The sequence below is a fragment of the Lontra canadensis genome, unplaced genomic scaffold, assembly GCF_010015895.1.
Source record: "Lontra canadensis isolate GAN:19392208 unplaced genomic scaffold, GSC_riverotter_1.0 scaffold31, whole genome shotgun sequence".
In the NCBI taxonomy this organism is placed as follows: Eukaryota; Metazoa; Chordata; class Mammalia; order Carnivora; family Mustelidae; genus Lontra; species Lontra canadensis.
In genome coordinates this window covers 20,016,161-20,032,627 of record NW_022631025.1, presented here as the reverse complement: position 1 = coordinate 20,032,627, position 16,467 = coordinate 20,016,161, and the positions used below count along the sequence as shown (strand labels likewise).

The 16,467-nt window shown below is 37.4% G+C and overlaps 1 non-coding gene across 1 annotated transcript; it reads left to right on the top strand.

The window, feature by feature from the left end:
• The first annotated feature begins 321 nt into the window (after positions 1–321).
• LOC116873105 lies at positions 322–512 on the top strand. Its single transcript, XR_004383740.1, has one exon. It is a non-coding gene; the product is annotated as a U2 spliceosomal RNA (small nuclear RNA).
• Positions 513–16,467: the final 15,955 nt, after the last annotated feature.

The window sequence follows — 16,467 nt, the reverse complement described above, 5'->3', positions numbered from 1 at the left end:
CACAACATGAAAAAATGAAATTGTAGTTAGGCAGATTAAATTATGTGTCTCTGGTAATAATTTTTCATTTCTTCAACTATATATTCTCTTACATTTAAAATAAGGGGAGGGGCACCTGGTTGGCTCAGTGGGTTAAAGCCTCTGCCTTCAGCTCAGGTCATGATCCCAGGGTCCTGGGATTGAGCCCCACCATAGGCTCTCTGCTCAGCAGGGAGCCCGCCTCCCCCCTCTCTCTGCCTGCCTCTCTGCCTACTTGTGATCTCTGTCTGTCAAATAAATAAAATCTTAAAAAATAAATAAATTAATTAAATAAAGGGAAAAAAACCTTCCCAGCCTTTTAGCTAAGATCAAGGGTAGTATCTGTTCTTACTAGTTTAAAATAAGGAAAAACTAATCCCTCTAAGAAGTTAAACTGTCTACAGTCTCAGGAGGTCACCACCTACTAAATTTTGTGACTCACCTAGTTGGAGGTTTGACCACACCCCTAATACTCCCTTACAACAAGATCTCCTTAAATCTGTCTCATTGCTCCTCTGTCAGACCCTTGCTTTTGTATGAAGTCAGTTGCTGTGTTCATCACCATTCCAGTCCCAGCTCATAGTAGAGACTTCCGTTTCTTGTGTCAAATTTTCCAGCCTTACTCAGTTTATTACCCACCCGCTGTGATTGCAGTAAAGATGGCAGAAGCCATTTAAAAAGATTACATTAGAAAGTCTTTAAGTTACACACACAAAAAAAAAATTCCAGGATAAGAATAAATTCTAAATTTGCTTTGGATGTAAGCTTTTCACAGCAATGACAAAATTGGGCAAGTGTGAACAATCATAACAAATGCCTCCTTACTCAGATGAACCCTGTGTGGCATTTTCTTTGCACATTGGAGCAATTGCTTTCTCCTTCCACTCAGGACTGACTCATCATTATTGTTTAGTCTCTAATGAACACCGATAAAATATTCAGGGTGCCTGAAATTTTTAACTTTTTCTTAAAGTTTTGAAATGATGCTCTTGAGTGCATGACTAAAGGTATCCTATAATAAAAGTACATAAAAATGGTCAACAAAATGAAAGTGTCAAGAAAGATGGTCTCTGTGATGATTTCGAAAGATGCTTGCTGCTGACCTGGCTTTTATTTCTTCTTTAAATATTAATTGTTGATTTGCTGGTTTGAAAGCTTAGCTTCCAGTGCAGAGAGGTCTATGGCTATGAATTTCTGATTTGTTTTTTTATTTGAAAGAGAAAACTGGATTCCACTGCTCCCACGAGGGTGTTGGGGTTTGTGTGCTAATTCCACCTGTGTGTAATATGTGGTTACTACACTTGCTGAGTCTCCATGTCTTGTTTTAGTGCATCGTTGTGCTAGGGATATTGGTGAGGAAATTTGTCTGTGAAAAATAGCAGAGCGATAAAAACGGGAAAAAGAAAAAAAAAGCAAAGGCAGCACTTTCCATTCTGAATGTGTTTCTTCTTAATCCTATCTCGACTCCTCACACATCCCAAGGAGGTAGTTTGATATAATGGAAATGATAAACTTTGGTGTGTGACCATTTTTGGCCCTGCAATTTAAAAGCGACATGATTTTCGGGAAGATTCCCCATCTGTAAAATTAAGGATAATATCTATCTTGCAAGGATTTTGTGAGAATTAAGTTCAATACTGTGTATAAAACAAGTATCAGCCATTAAAGCATGTGTCTGGTGTATCCATAAAACCTCTGGTTTCACCTTAATTTTCCTAGCCTGATATATCTGTGACTCCTAGTCTATATATTTGTTTTGCTCCTTTGAAAGCTGCCTTAAATTTTCTGGAAGAGTGAGAATATGCTGCTTATTAATTTATTGCTTCTCAGCACCGAACCCACACTTCCTTTGTCCTGCATTGTGCTACTGAAGCCGGACTCAACAAATATTTATTCTTGGCCTGTGGCTCAGGGTTATAGTTCTGCCAATGGCAAGCACAGAGGGAGGTTCCCTGCCGTGGCTGCTTGTGTTCACCTTACAGGTCTCTTCTGTCCCATCCGCTGTTAACCACATTTTATCATGATGAACCAACATAGTTAACAGGTCTTTATTCCCTGTGCAAATTACTGGTATGGCGTCTGTGTCCTGACCAGGCCCTGATGAATACTCAGAGAGTGAAATGTGATCGACAGAATTGATTAAATTCAAGATGACTTTTATTTAATAAATTTGAGCGTGTTATTTCACTGAGAATATAAAAAGGAGTAAGACAAAGTCCCTCCTCTCAAGAAACTTAGAGCATAGTGGATTTCCAGGATCACAGCGTGGGAAGAATGTTTAAGATCAGTTTTCTATTTCAACAGCTTGCTTGTGAAACATCTATAGTAGGGTCACCTTTTGGTCTGGCCTCTAACACTTCCTCGAGAGACAACTGCATTTTGGCCTTCATAGATTATCATCCTGTTCTTCCTCATTTGAAACAGGACTTACTGCCTTGTATTTCATTTATCGAACAAAATTCTACCTTCTGGTATAATTGGTGAATCCAGGAAATATTTATTGGGCACCTTCCATACACCAAACACTATTGTAGATTCTAGGGTCGCATCTGTGAATAAAGATGAGGATTCTCTGCCCTCATTAATCCTAGGTTCTAGTGCAGAGGCAAAGAAGAAATGAGTCAACAAAGAAATATAGAAGATGATATTGGGAGGGAAGGACATAAACCTCGTGGTGCCTAGCAAGTGCCTGGGGAAGGTGGGATACTCCTTTAGAGAAAGTGGTCATCAAAGTCCTCTCTAAAAAAGTGTTATCAGAAATGGTTTGGCATGTCAGCAATCCGGTAGGAGCCTGTGTGTCTGGACCAAGGTAGGCACAAAGGCAGGTGGGACAAAATGAGGATGCAGCAGTTTTAGGGCTAGCATACAATGGGAAACCCAATGAGGGTTTTAAGCAGGGAGTTCCATCATTTGCCTTGGTGGGGGGGAGTCTCTCTTTTCTCATGAATATTTTGTTTCTATTCATCTACCCTGTACCATGTCCCCTCCTCTTCCCTCTTCTCCCAACCCATGTTATCCACCTCCATATCAAAAATTCTCAGCTTCTTCAACAGTATTAGCCCACTTGTATGCTGTGGTTCTCAGGCCCCTCTTATCTCGATTTGTTGATTTGTTCATATCCCAGAATTAAACTCTTTATATTTTGCATTCTAAATGTGATCTGACCAATGCAAATAAAGGGACCTTGTCCCCTGGTTTGGGTGCTAGATAATTTTTAATTCTTTTTTAAGGAAGCAAATTCTATTATGGTCTTGACTTTTGCCAAGACAGTGCTTACTTAATCTGGAATATGGTGAAAGCAGATTGTTTTCATTTTCTCTTTCAGTTTTATGGAATTGAGTTCTTGAATCAGAATGGAGAAGCATCTTTTTCAGTTTTAAAGGTTGTCATGTTGGTATTATCAAGTGTTTTTATCCAAATTATTTCTTTGCCAGTGTCTAGGTATCTATGAATTGCCTTTCAGAAATTGTCACAATTAAAAATCAGATGTGAATGATTATGAAATCTCCATGTAAACTTTAGAAATTAGCATTAGAATTCTGTCACTGTCACAGTGACACATGTAATTTCAGTTTCCTAGAATTCCTCAAAATTCTTCCAGGCTTTTCCATATTGGTTACTCTGGAAGTAGGGAAGAAATGAGGAGGAAAGGGAAAGAATCCCCTTGATTCTATAGTAAAATGCATAACCAATCCTTTTGCTAACTAGGATTTATGGAAGGGGTTTGAAATGCATAGAGAAGCTTGTAAGAAATACTTCCTATCTATGCTGAGAAAAAGTTATATTTGCATTTGAAGACATCTAAAAAATAGGATAAATAAGTGTAGTTGAAAAACATCTCTCAAAAAATTATAATACACACGAGGCATGGCTTCTTAAAAAAAATTAGTATTAAAGCTTATCCACTATAGCAAATACGTGACAAAGTCTAAGATGTTGCACTGATTGTGACTATAGGGGACCCAGATTTTCTGCAGATGTTTGGGATTCAGTGATATTGCCAGACACCAGGAATACATTTGTGCTCAATTACAACGTGTAGAATGCTGCATTGGGCTCTATTAGAATTTGTTTTCTGTTACATTTGATTATAATTGAATCATAGAACATTTTGGTTACTTTAGAGAACTCCTGGTTCCTCTCTGAAAGAATCCTTCTTTGTTTTTGCCTGAGTACTCAGGCAAGGAAACAACTATTATGTCATCATCTTCAGAAAGGTGAAGACACGACAAATACTTTCAAAATATGAAAATAAGGAGGTCAGTGAAGTTTAAGTGGAAAGGGTGCTATAGATCTGGCTGAGTGTCTACCCTGGAGACGTTCTTCCCTTAATACTTAACTGCCAAGACCGCAAGTTTGATTGGGACAGCAGTGTACCCGTATTAGAAAACACAAACTTCTCAGAGGCCTTGCAACTATGGGGAGTTGTGTGATCTGGCTTAGTCAGTGAGATATAAATATTAAGTCATTGGGATTGGGATTCTGGAAATGCTATTGCTGACCTATTTTCAAATTTTTAAAAAGACAGTTTGAGCTGGCATGTATTCTTTTTTGTGCCTTCGCCTTTTGTTTCCTAGAATATGATTTTGAGAGTGAAGCACCTTCTTGTAACCATGAGTCAACAAATAGGAAGAGGAATGGCACATGATCAGGGTGGTTGGACACACAGTTAGGTTGTGTGGGCCTTATGGGCATAATGAAGCCACCGGACAGCCTGGGGCTGCTAACTCTGGACTCAGGGTCCTGTGAACAAAATTAAACCATATTATAATAGGGTTTTGTTTACATGTAGATGAATGCTGTCCCAACATTGAGCAATCTGACCACAAAGATGAATAAATTTGACTTGATTCTTTACAGAAAATCTCTTTTGTGAAGTCAGCAGTGTTGGATTAAACTGATCCACGCTAATGTCTGTGATGGCTTATTTGATCATTTGAGCAAAACTTTCGAATAAATGTCTTCAAGGAAAATATACCCTATTTCCGTTTCTGTGGATTACTCACAGTAGGCCAAAAATAGTGGCCAAATTTAACTCTCTTCTTACCGAATATCATGGTTCATACTGAGTGAAAAATAGGGGCCCAATTAGACCTCCACTGGGCCTCTTCTTTTAAGTGGTTGTACACACATAAGTGTACATACAGGCGCACACACACACACACACACACAGACTGAGAAATACATCAGGCACTTCCTACACACAAATACCTGAAAGAAAATGTTCTCTCTTCTCTCTTGCATGTCTCTCAAATGCAAGTAGGATTATGAGCTTTTGGCTGTTTGCCTGCCTTTTAGTGCAAATTACCTTTAAGATGAGGGCCCTTAATCATAATGGATTTAGCCTGCGCCGCTATACAATGCTGACAACACATGTCTTATTAATGAGTATTTCAAGCATCCATTTCAGTATATCTTATCTCATATGACAGGAAAATATTCCAATAAATCTTTTCTCTTCCATTCATCACAGGTTTGGCAACAGGAGTGTGAGTGAAGACAAAAGAGACATGAAGCTTAAGGAGGTGTTGCTGCCCCACCCCCCAATAACGTACACCCCATCCCGAAATCCCAGGTAACCATCTTACCATTGCTAAACAATGAGACTGATTTTTACAAGATTGTCAATGTGACCAATATCAGTTAATTCTACTGTACCCAGCATGAGTAGGACTGATCCAGATCCATGTTGCATAAGGTCTGACTACAAAGGCAAATGGTTTAGACACTTCTGGGTTAAGAATCTTCCTTCATCAATGATAGACTATTAAGTCTCTATAAGCCTTTGAAATTCCATAGAAAATTTAAAGAGTTATGATCTATTAATTTTAGTGAGATTACTAGCAAGTTGCTAGATTACTAGCTAAGTTGCTTCTTAGCAAGATGAATTCCTAAAATACCCACGGATATTTCTTTCTAGTACAACAGTGGTGTACTGATTGCTGAAGGTTTGTTTTGCTAAGCCAGAACCTGTCGCCTCTTCCCACCCATCCTTTTTAAAAAAATTTTCTCTGTCCCCTTCCTCACAGTATTTTAAATTTTTCAATATCATTCCATCCTCACCCCTCTTAAACCTTATTTCAAACCACCACCATCATTCTCTAACTTAACTCTAATTAATAGCTTTCTAACTGGTCTCCTTGCCTTTATTCTCAAGATGGTTCTCCAATTCTTTTTTACACTCAACACATGCAAACCTTGTTTTTTAATTAAGTGACTGTGTTTTAGAACAGTTTTAAATTTACAGAACAAATGAGCAAGTGTATAATTCTCACATATTCCCCCCATCTGTACCTCCCCCACAAAGTGTCCACAATTGTGAACATCTGGCATTAATTAGTGTGGTATAATTGTTACAAATAATGAAACAATATTAGAGCATTTTTATTAACTGAAGTCAAGAGTTACATTAAGGTTCACTCTTCCTGTTACAGAATTCTGTGGCTTTTCACAAATGCATAATGTGCTGTGTTCACCATTATGTTATCATACGGAATGGTTTTGCTGCGTAAAGTTCCCAGTACGGCACCTCTTCATCCCCTACTCCCACACTGAGCCCCTGGTCTCTACCCATCTCTTTATTTTTTCTATATTTTGCCTTTTCTAGAATATGATATATTTAGACTCAGATAGTCTGTTGTCTTTTCAGACTGTCTTCTTTCATTTAGCAATATGCATTCATATCTTTTAGTGGCTTCATAGCTCATTTCTTTTCATCACTGAATAATATTTCCTTGTCTGGATGTTTAACAGTTTGTTTATCCATTCACCTACTGAAGGATGTCTTGATTGCTTCCAGCCTTTGTTTAATTCAAATATTTTAAAATTTGTCTTAAGATTTCTCTGTGACATATATGTTGTTCGAACATTACTGTGTAATATTCAACTATTTGGGGATTTTCCTGTTTCTCTCTATTACTGATTTCTAGTCTAATTCCATTGTGGGCTGAGACCATGCTTCATATGATTCCTATTCTTTTAAATTTGTTAAGGTGTACTTCATAGACAAGAATGTGGTCTCTCCCAGTGAAGATTCCATGTGAACTCGAGAAGAATGTGTGTTCTACTGTTGTTGGGTGAAGTGTTCTATAAATATTGAATAGATTGATTTGATTGATGGTGCTGTTCAGACCAATTCTGGCCTTACTCATTTTCTAACTGCTGCATATATCAGTTATTGATATAAGGGCGTTGAAATCTCCAATTATCACGGTTGATTCTCTATTTCTCTTTGAGTTACTATTAGTTTTTGGCACGTGTATTTTGACACTGTGCTGTTAAAAGCATATACATTACCAACTGTTAGGTGTTAAAGGATTGACCCTTTATCATTATATAGTGCCCCTTTCTATCCCTGTGATTTTCCTCTCTCTGAAGTCTGCTTTGTCTGAGATTAATATAGCTACCCTAGCTTTCTTTTAATTAGTGTTTGTATGGAATATTTTTCTCTATCTACTTTACTTTAAATCTCTGTGTGTCTTCATGTTTAAAATAGGTTTCTAAAAAACATGTATGTGAGTTTTTTTTAAATCCACTCTGTTTCTTATCTTTTAATTGGTGTATTCAGACCACTAAGATGTGAAGTGATTGTTGATATAGTTGCATTAATATCAACCATGTTCGATACTCTTTTCTGTTCATTGCACTTGTTCTTTTCTTTTTTATTCCTTCTTTTTCTGCCTTCTCTGATTTCAGTTGAACATTTTATATGATCCTATCTTATCTTTTCTCTTAGCATGTTAATTCTACTTCACTTTAATTTTTGTTTTTGGTGGCCATACTAGAGTTTTCCTTATACATTTATAACTAAATCTACTTGCAAATAACACTGTTATTTGATGTTATATGATGTGCAATGCATAGTGCAGATACCTTGTAATGGACTGTTCCCATTCCCCTCTCCTGATCCTTATAACATTTACTTCACTTATCCGAATGCTCTAACCTCCTAATACATTGTTGCTGATTTTGTTTTGAACAGTTGTCTATTAATCATAAGAACAAACTTATGGATTTTGCTTTACCTTCATTTATTCCTTCCCTTACCCTTTTCCTTTCTTTATGTGGATCCAAGTTTCAGATCTCTATCATTTCCTTCTTTCTGAAGATTGTAACACTTTCTTGTAGGGCCAGTCTGCTGGTGACAAATTCTCTTAGCCTTTGGGCAAGTATTTCTCCTTCAGTTTTGAAGGGTAATATGACTGGATATAGATTTCCAATGTTGGGCTGGATTTCTTTCAACATTGTATCTTACTCTTTCTCTTCACACTCCCAAGGTTTCTGACAAGAAGTTCAGTGTAATTGTTTTTTGTTGTTGTTCCTTCATAGGTAAAAGTTTTCCTAAGTGTTTCCCACTCTTGCTTCTTTCAATGTATACTCTTTGCCTTCGCTGTTCTACAGTTTGTATATGACATCTCTAGGTGTGGATCTTTGTTATTTATCCTGCTTGGTGTCTTCTGAGCTTCCTGGATCTGTGGTTTGGTGTATGTCATTCATTTTAGAAAATACTCAGCCATCATTACTTCACATATTTCTTTTGCTCCTTTCTCTCTTCTTCTTGTCCTACTCTCCTTGCATATAGGATGTGCCTTTTGTAATTGTCCCACAGTTCTTGGCTATTCCTTTCCTTTTTAAAAAAAAATGTTTTTCCCTATTTTGTATTTCAATTTGGAAAGCTACTGTTATATCTCAATATCACTGATTCTTTCCTTGGCTGTACCCAGTATTTTGAAACAAACATTTTTCCTTTCTGTTATAGTGTTTTTAATTTATTGGAGTTTCTTTTTATTCTTTCTTTGAGTTTCACCTTTTCTACTTATATTAGTCCTCTATTCTTTCTTGTCTACTCTTTCCATTAGAATCCTTTACATATTTATCATAGTTTTTAAAAATTCCTTGCCTGTTATTTCAAAATCTGTGTTATATCTGAGACTGGTTTTGATGATTTGTCTCTCCAGACTTTTTTTTTTTTTTTGGCCTTTTAACACAGCTTGTAATTTTTTGTTGAAAACTGGACATGATGTATCACTTAATAGGAACAAAGGCAAATAAGCCTTCAGTGTGAAGCTTTATGTTAATCAGGCTAAGAGCAAGCTCTGTTTAATATTTCTGCAGACAAATGCGACTGAGGATTTAATTCCCTCTAATTTTCTTATTTGTTGTGTTTCTATTTTTCCAAGAACTTAAGTGGAGCCTGTGTTTTGTACATCTCTTGATTATAACCTACTGTTATTATTTATTATTTCCCAGGTTTTAGCAGGCTTCCATCCCTGGGCTCTGACTTTCAGAAGTATTTCTTAGTTTGTATTTGTTTGTTTGTTTGTTTTTTGTTTTTTGTTTTTTTCCTTCTATCTCTAGATAGGAAGGATAGTGAGCTGCAGTTGGATAATTGTGCTTCTTCCAGGTCAGATAAGGCTGTAGTATAATAGTTTTCCCTGGAGGACAGACTTTTGTTATGGAAAACCTCTGAATATATTTCAAAATGGTAATTTCCCCCCACTCCCCCTGCCTGGAATAGGAGGGGTTTGCTCAGATCATCACGTTGAAAACCTGCTGGGGTTCCTGGAGATAAAACTCATAAAAGCATGGAGGTCTCTGCAAAGACTGACCTCCCAGAATTTTTTTTTTTTAATTTTAAAAGCATTTGATCAAGTATGATACATATTTGCAATATGCATAACAGGAATTAATATATAAAGAACACTACTAATATGTCAGTAGTTTGGGGTTTTAAAAAAGATTTTTTTATTTGAGAGAGAACACATGTGCAAGTGTGTGAGGTAGGGAGGACCAGAAGGAAAGAGAGAATCTCAAGAAGACTCCCCACTGAATGCAGAGCCTGATGTGGACCTCAGTCTCAGGACCCTGAGATCATGACCTGAGCCAAAATAAAAAATTGGATGCTCAACCAACCGAACCACCAAGGCACCCGAAAATGACAGTTTTAATGAAAATTGGAACAAGAGAAATGAATAAGAAATTCACCCAAAAGATGTAACTGTAAATACATTTCAAAAGTTAACACTTGCCAACTTTTTTTTTTTTTATTGTGGTAAGAACACTTAATATGAGATCTATTCTCTTGATGGATTTTTAATTGTGCAAACTGTACTGTTAACTATAGGCACATATTATACAGCAAATCTCCAGAATCTATTCGTCTTGCATAACTGAAACTTTATACCCACTGATTAGCAACTCCCAACCCCCCACACCCTATACCGGAGGCAGAAACTGATAGGTACACTTAAATGGTAATTGTGATGAATTGCTGCAGGTTGTGTATGGACTAGTTTGGGATTAAAAATTCAAGGAGATACTGATGGAAGTTTTAACTCTCAACCTAGTCTATACTAGTCTGTACTCAACCTTCAGCAGTTTATTAAAAATCACGATTTAAGTGCTCCTATCAGTTACTATCTGCAGGGGTTTCTGCTCCTAGTTTGTTGATCTTGGCTGTGATTCTCTGCATTCTCCTGTCTCTCCAGATTTGCGGGTAGTGATTTGCCCCGTGACATCAATTCTCTGATGGATCTGATAAAAATAATTTTCAGTTAGTTCAGCACTTTTTGTTGTGGGATGGGAGTGATGACTTCCAGGCTCTTTAGATGGAGCTGAAATTTCTAATTTTTTTTTGTCAGATATATATATTTTTTTTAATTTTATTTTTTATAAACATATAATATATTTTTCCCCAGGGGTACAGGTCTGTGAATCGCCAGGTATACACACTTCACAGCACTCACCATAGCACATACCCTACCCAATGTCCATAACCCCACACCCCCTCTCCCAACCCCCCTCCCCCCAGCAACCCTCAGTTTGTTTTGTGAGATTAAGAGTCACTTATGGTTTATCTCCCTCCCAATCCCATCTTGCTTCATTTACTCTTCTCCTACCCCCTTAACCCCCGCATGTTGCATCTCCTGAGGAGGGAGAGGAGAGTCAGATACTTTTTTAAAGATTTTATTTATTTATTTGAGAGGGAGAGCATGAATGGGGTGAGGATGGAATGGGGCAGGGGGAGAAGCAGATTCCCTGCTGATCAGGGAGCCCAACATAGGGCCGGAGATCATGACCTGAGCCAAAGGCAAACACTTAACCACATGAGCCACCAGGTGCCTGATAATGTTTTTCATAGTTCCATTTACAACAGCTTCAAGAAAAATAAAATACTTAGTAGTAAATTTAACAAAAGGAATATGAAATGTATACTCTGAAAACTGTGTTTGAAAATTAAATCGAAAAGCATCATATATTCATGGATTAGACTTCTTAATATTGTTGAGTTGGTAACCCTCCCCAAATTGATTTATAGATTGTCTGTCAGAATCTCTATAAGAATCCCTAGCTTATTATTGAAATTGTCAAGCTGATTCTAAAATTCATCAGACATTCCAAGGAATCTGGAATAGCCCAAACAGCCTTGGGAAAAAAAAAAAAAAGAAGAAGAAGAAGAAGAAGCACAAAATTGGAGGACTCATACTTCATGATTTCAAAACTTAATGTAATGAAACAGTAGTCAATGCACTGTGGTACTGGGGTTAGGATACACATATACATCAGTGAAATAGAATTAAGAGTCTAAAGAAAACGTGATGTGTCCATGGTGTACTGATTATTGGCAAAGGTGTCAAGACTACTAAGTAGGGAAAATAACCTTTTCAACAATGATATTGGGATAACTGGATAGTCACATGTAAAAGAATGAAATTAGACACTTAATACCAAATACAAAAATTAACTAAAAATGGGTCAAACATGTAAATATAAAAGTTTAAAATTATAGAACTCTTTGAAGAAATCATCATGATCTTGGTTTTGTCAATCAATTCTTAGATATGACACCAAAATTGAAAGCAGCAAAAACAACAACAAAAAGGAGATAAAATGGACTTCATCAAAAGTTCTAATTAAAAAAAAAAAAAAGACTGATGAAGCCATTCTCTAGCTTAATATTTTACAGTAGATCCTTATTGTCTTGAGATTAGAGCCCAGACCCCTAGGCATATATATGTCATATATGTCATATATGCTTTTTTATTTAAAAATGCCACCTAAAGAGGGGTGCCTAGGTGGCTCAGTCACTTAAGCATCTGACTATTGATTTTGGCTGAAGACATGATCTTATGGGTCATGGGATCAATCCCCACATCAGGCTCTGCGCTTAGCCCAGAGTCTGCTTGAGATTCTCTTTCTCCCTCTCCTTCTGTCCCTCCCCCTGCTTATGTACTTGAGTGCTCACTCTCTCTCTAAAATAAATAAGTAAATCTTTTTAAAAATGCCATCTAAGGAATTTAATATATTTTAATGTAAAACAGTACCTGTCTACATATCTGTTTGCATATTGATATCTATTTATTTAGAAGGCATGGGTAGTTCTGTGAGCATGTTTTAAATTGTCATTTACTTATATACTTATTTATGAAAATGTTTTTACTTACAAAGTTTACTTACATATTTAATCACAAAAGTTCATGTCACCTCTAAGTTATGTAAATAAACATCATAATAGTTGTATAATCATTTTTATTCCTCAAAGGTTTACATTATCCTGCTTGCTCCATTGATCTGACATCGTTTTTCAGACTGAATGTTTTTGAGAGCTGTCTTTTATACTTTAAATTCCACTTTTGTAAAGTGCCTGACTCAGGAAATATTTAGTATTTGCCATAGGAAGCTCAAACACCATAATATCTGTGAGCATACTTCTGGGATTATCACTGAAGCAAGCACTCTGAATCTATGAATCTGCATCCCTCTCAGATAACCCCTAGTAGATCAAAGCAATAACATGAGAGAGAGGCAAGAAGATCATCTGTGGTTTGATACTGTTTTAGCCATATTATTATGGACTTAGAAAATACTTGATTATTTTATTCATATTTTTAAGGATTACTGTATCCCCAGAGTGTAATTATCACTTTGTATTAAAAAATATACACACACACACACACACACACATACACACACATTTTCCTCTCTCTTAGGGTTTATAATTTAGTGAAAGAAGAGAAAGAGAAGAAAATTAGTGACTGTAATAGAGTTTAAGTACCATAATAAAATAAGAAGTAAATGTTTTGAAAATATGTGGGGAAATATCTACTTGCGTTATAAAGGGAGTGAAGAAATGTGCGCTCATGGAACATACATCTCAGGTAACATCTGCATTGGTTAAGAGTTGAGAGGCAGAGAAGAGGAATGGTTGGGTTGGAAGACACTATGAGAAACTGCCCAGATCTTCCTTTTGGGACTTGTATTCCTACTGCTGACTGATAGCCTTCAGCTGTCAGGCCTTTCTGGACTTTCCCCTTAGAGAAGGGGAAGAGCCTGCCTTGTGGCAGGACTCCCTATGGAGTAAGTTGTGGCCTTTGATGAGACTGTATCACAACCCAAGCTTTTAATCGACTCATTTTTCTTTTCTTTCCTTCACTTCCTTTCCATTCCATAGCTTTTGATCCTAAGAGAAATCCTTAAGAAAGTCTTTGTATTCTAATTGATGTCTCAAAAATCTGCTTCCTGGGGAACCCAAAACTTTATTGGTTGGTGCCAGGAATGTTGTGAGAACAGAGTGCTAAGATGAGATGAAGGAGGTGGACCATGTATCAGTTAGCTGGCGGTGATGACTCCATCACTGAGTGAAATATGAATATATTCCATTCATATATAAATGCTCCTAGAACAAAATAGATTTTTAATAGTTAAATTTTTATCAGTGGTGAATTGGGAAGAGTATACCAGTTGTTTCTGTTATCTACTGCTATATAATAAATGACTCCAAAATTAAATGTGTTAGAATGGAATTTTGTGGATTTCCTAGGCTTACCTGGGTAGAAGTGCCACCATGCTCATATTCTATGGTGTTGGCCAGAGCTGCAATCATCTAAAAGCTCATTTGGGCTAGATGTCTAAGATGGTGCTCACCTGGCTTGCAATTGGTGCTATCTGTTGGCTGGAAACCCAGATTGGGCTTCGGATAAGTATGCCTATTATGTGGTCTATGTATGTGGTTTGGGTTTCTCATGACATGTAGTCTAGGGTCAGAGAGAATGCAGACTAAGAGCAAGTGTTCCAAAGATCCTGGCAGAAGGAAAAAAGCCTCTTATAGCTAAAGTTTGGAATCTATGCAGCATGACTTCTACCGTACTGTATTGGTCAAAAGCAAGTCATGAGGCCAATCCAGATTCAAGGGAAGAGGACCATGCAAGGAAGCGAATACTGGGAGATGTATTCCACTGGGGGGGAGGGAGCATCTTTTGTGTCTAGCTACCATACTGGGGGCAATTTATCAATTATTTGAGAAATATGTGTCTGCGTGTGTGTATGGCTGTGTGTATGTGTGTATAGAGGGAGGGATAATTATTATAACTATAAGGAAAGTTTAATAGGGTGACTGTTGCTAAGCATGATTGATATTTTGGAAAAAGATGTGAAAAGCAGGAAGTGTTTAATTAGCAACTAAACACTGAATATGAAATTCATATGGCCTGCTTTGTAGTATATAAAGAGGCTTTCATTCCACTCAAAGGAAAGAAAAATCATTTTATGCCAAGGACATACAGATACACAGAGTAAAAGATACAGGGGAAGTAGGCCCCTTTATATCCGCATTTATTTTTCAGTCTGGTGCATTTATTTTTCAGTCTGGTGCATGAACTCTGGAAAATAACACTGGACTGTAAGTTCAACAATGGACTACTTATAAACTCAATATTAACCAGATATGATACCTTTACTAGAGCAGATTAGCATGGCCTCAGGAACATGATATGTGGCCTTTGATCAGACTAATGCTTCTTTTTACATCTCGTCAAGAAGAAGGATCAGAAACAGTTTACATTCACTTGGAAGAGTAGAATATAATACATTTATGGCCCTGCCTCAAGACTATACTAACTCTCTCACCCACTGTCATAGCATAGTCTGAAGAAACCTGGACTGTCAGAAGACATGACACTGTGCCTATATTGATAACATGCTAATTGAACCAGATTATCAAGAAGCAACCAGTATATTGGGGGCATTGTTAAAATACATATGCTCTAGAAGATGAGAAATGAATTCTATGAAGTTAGGCAGCTTACCACATTAGTTAAATATGGAATCCGTTAGTCTGAGATATTTCATGACATCCTCTCCAAAGTAAGAACAAATCATTGCATGTCACAACTCCTTGCATGAAGAAGGAAGCACAAAGCCCAGTGGGCCTTTGTGGGTTACAGAGGCAGAGGGTCCAACTCTGAGGTTTACAGTATGCCCACATACCCACTGAGTGACCTGAAGAGCTGCTGGCTTTGATTAGGGACAAGAGCTGGAAATGGTTCTGTAGCATTTCAAGTTGCAATTCAAGAGGCCTGATGTTTGGGCTGTATGATGAAGAAAATGTAACATTGGTGGTATTTGTGGTGAGAACAGATGCTATGTGGAGGTATGGTAAGCATTAATGGGAGAACCACCATGCACACCTTTCTGATGTTGGTGTAAGACCTTGCCATTGGCAGTGAGGAATCATACATTCTTTGAAAAATAATTGCCACATTGATAATGGGTTCTGATAAAGATGGAGGACTTGGCTTTGGGTTATTCAGTGATCATGAACCACAATTTCCCCTCATAAACTGGGTTCTGTCATACTCATCAAGTGATAAGGTCTGCAAGCCTAGCAACAATCCATTATAAAATGGAAGCTGTGTGTTTGGGATTGGGCATGAAAAAGGTGAGAGAGCACAAGTGGGCTGCACAAGTGCGTGGCTCAGACTCTCATATTATCTTCCTGTCTTGTACCTATACCTTTCCCTTAGGGAAGATCACACCTATGTGTAACCCCATAGGAGGTCCCTTGTAACCAGCTGACTGAGAAAGAAACAAGCCAAACTTCGTTCTTGGATGAGTTAGCTGGTATGTTGGTAAGCACAAAAAAAAAAAAAAAAAAACCACCAAAAAAAACCCCCAAAAACAAACAACTACAGTTGCCCCAAACCCCCCTAATCAGCAACAACATTGAAAGAAATCAATTTGGATAAATTGTCACAATAGGCAGAGATTTAAGCAGAGTGAAAGGGGAAGTGGCTTATGGTTACAGTATATACAAATTCGTGGGCAGTGGCAAATGGCTTGGCTGATAGGCCTAGAAGGAAGAAGTTAAGAAATTGAAGACAAGGAGATCTGGAGTAAAGGCTCCAGATGGAGGCTGTGTGGACTTGTAGGAGTAAGCAATCTTTGTATGAAGATACTTGAATCACATTTTAATGCTCATCAAAGAGGATCAATTGACAGTGATAGGACTGATGTAAGGCCAATCTGAGGCATTAGCTTTGAGAAGATTTCAAGGGCCTGTTAAGCCCTAAGCAACCAGTTTGTGCCTGCACATTTCTTGTTCCTTGTGTCAAAGGAAAACAGACAAGAAGAGTTATTACCCTAAGAGTGTTATTTGACTATGACCATCAGGAA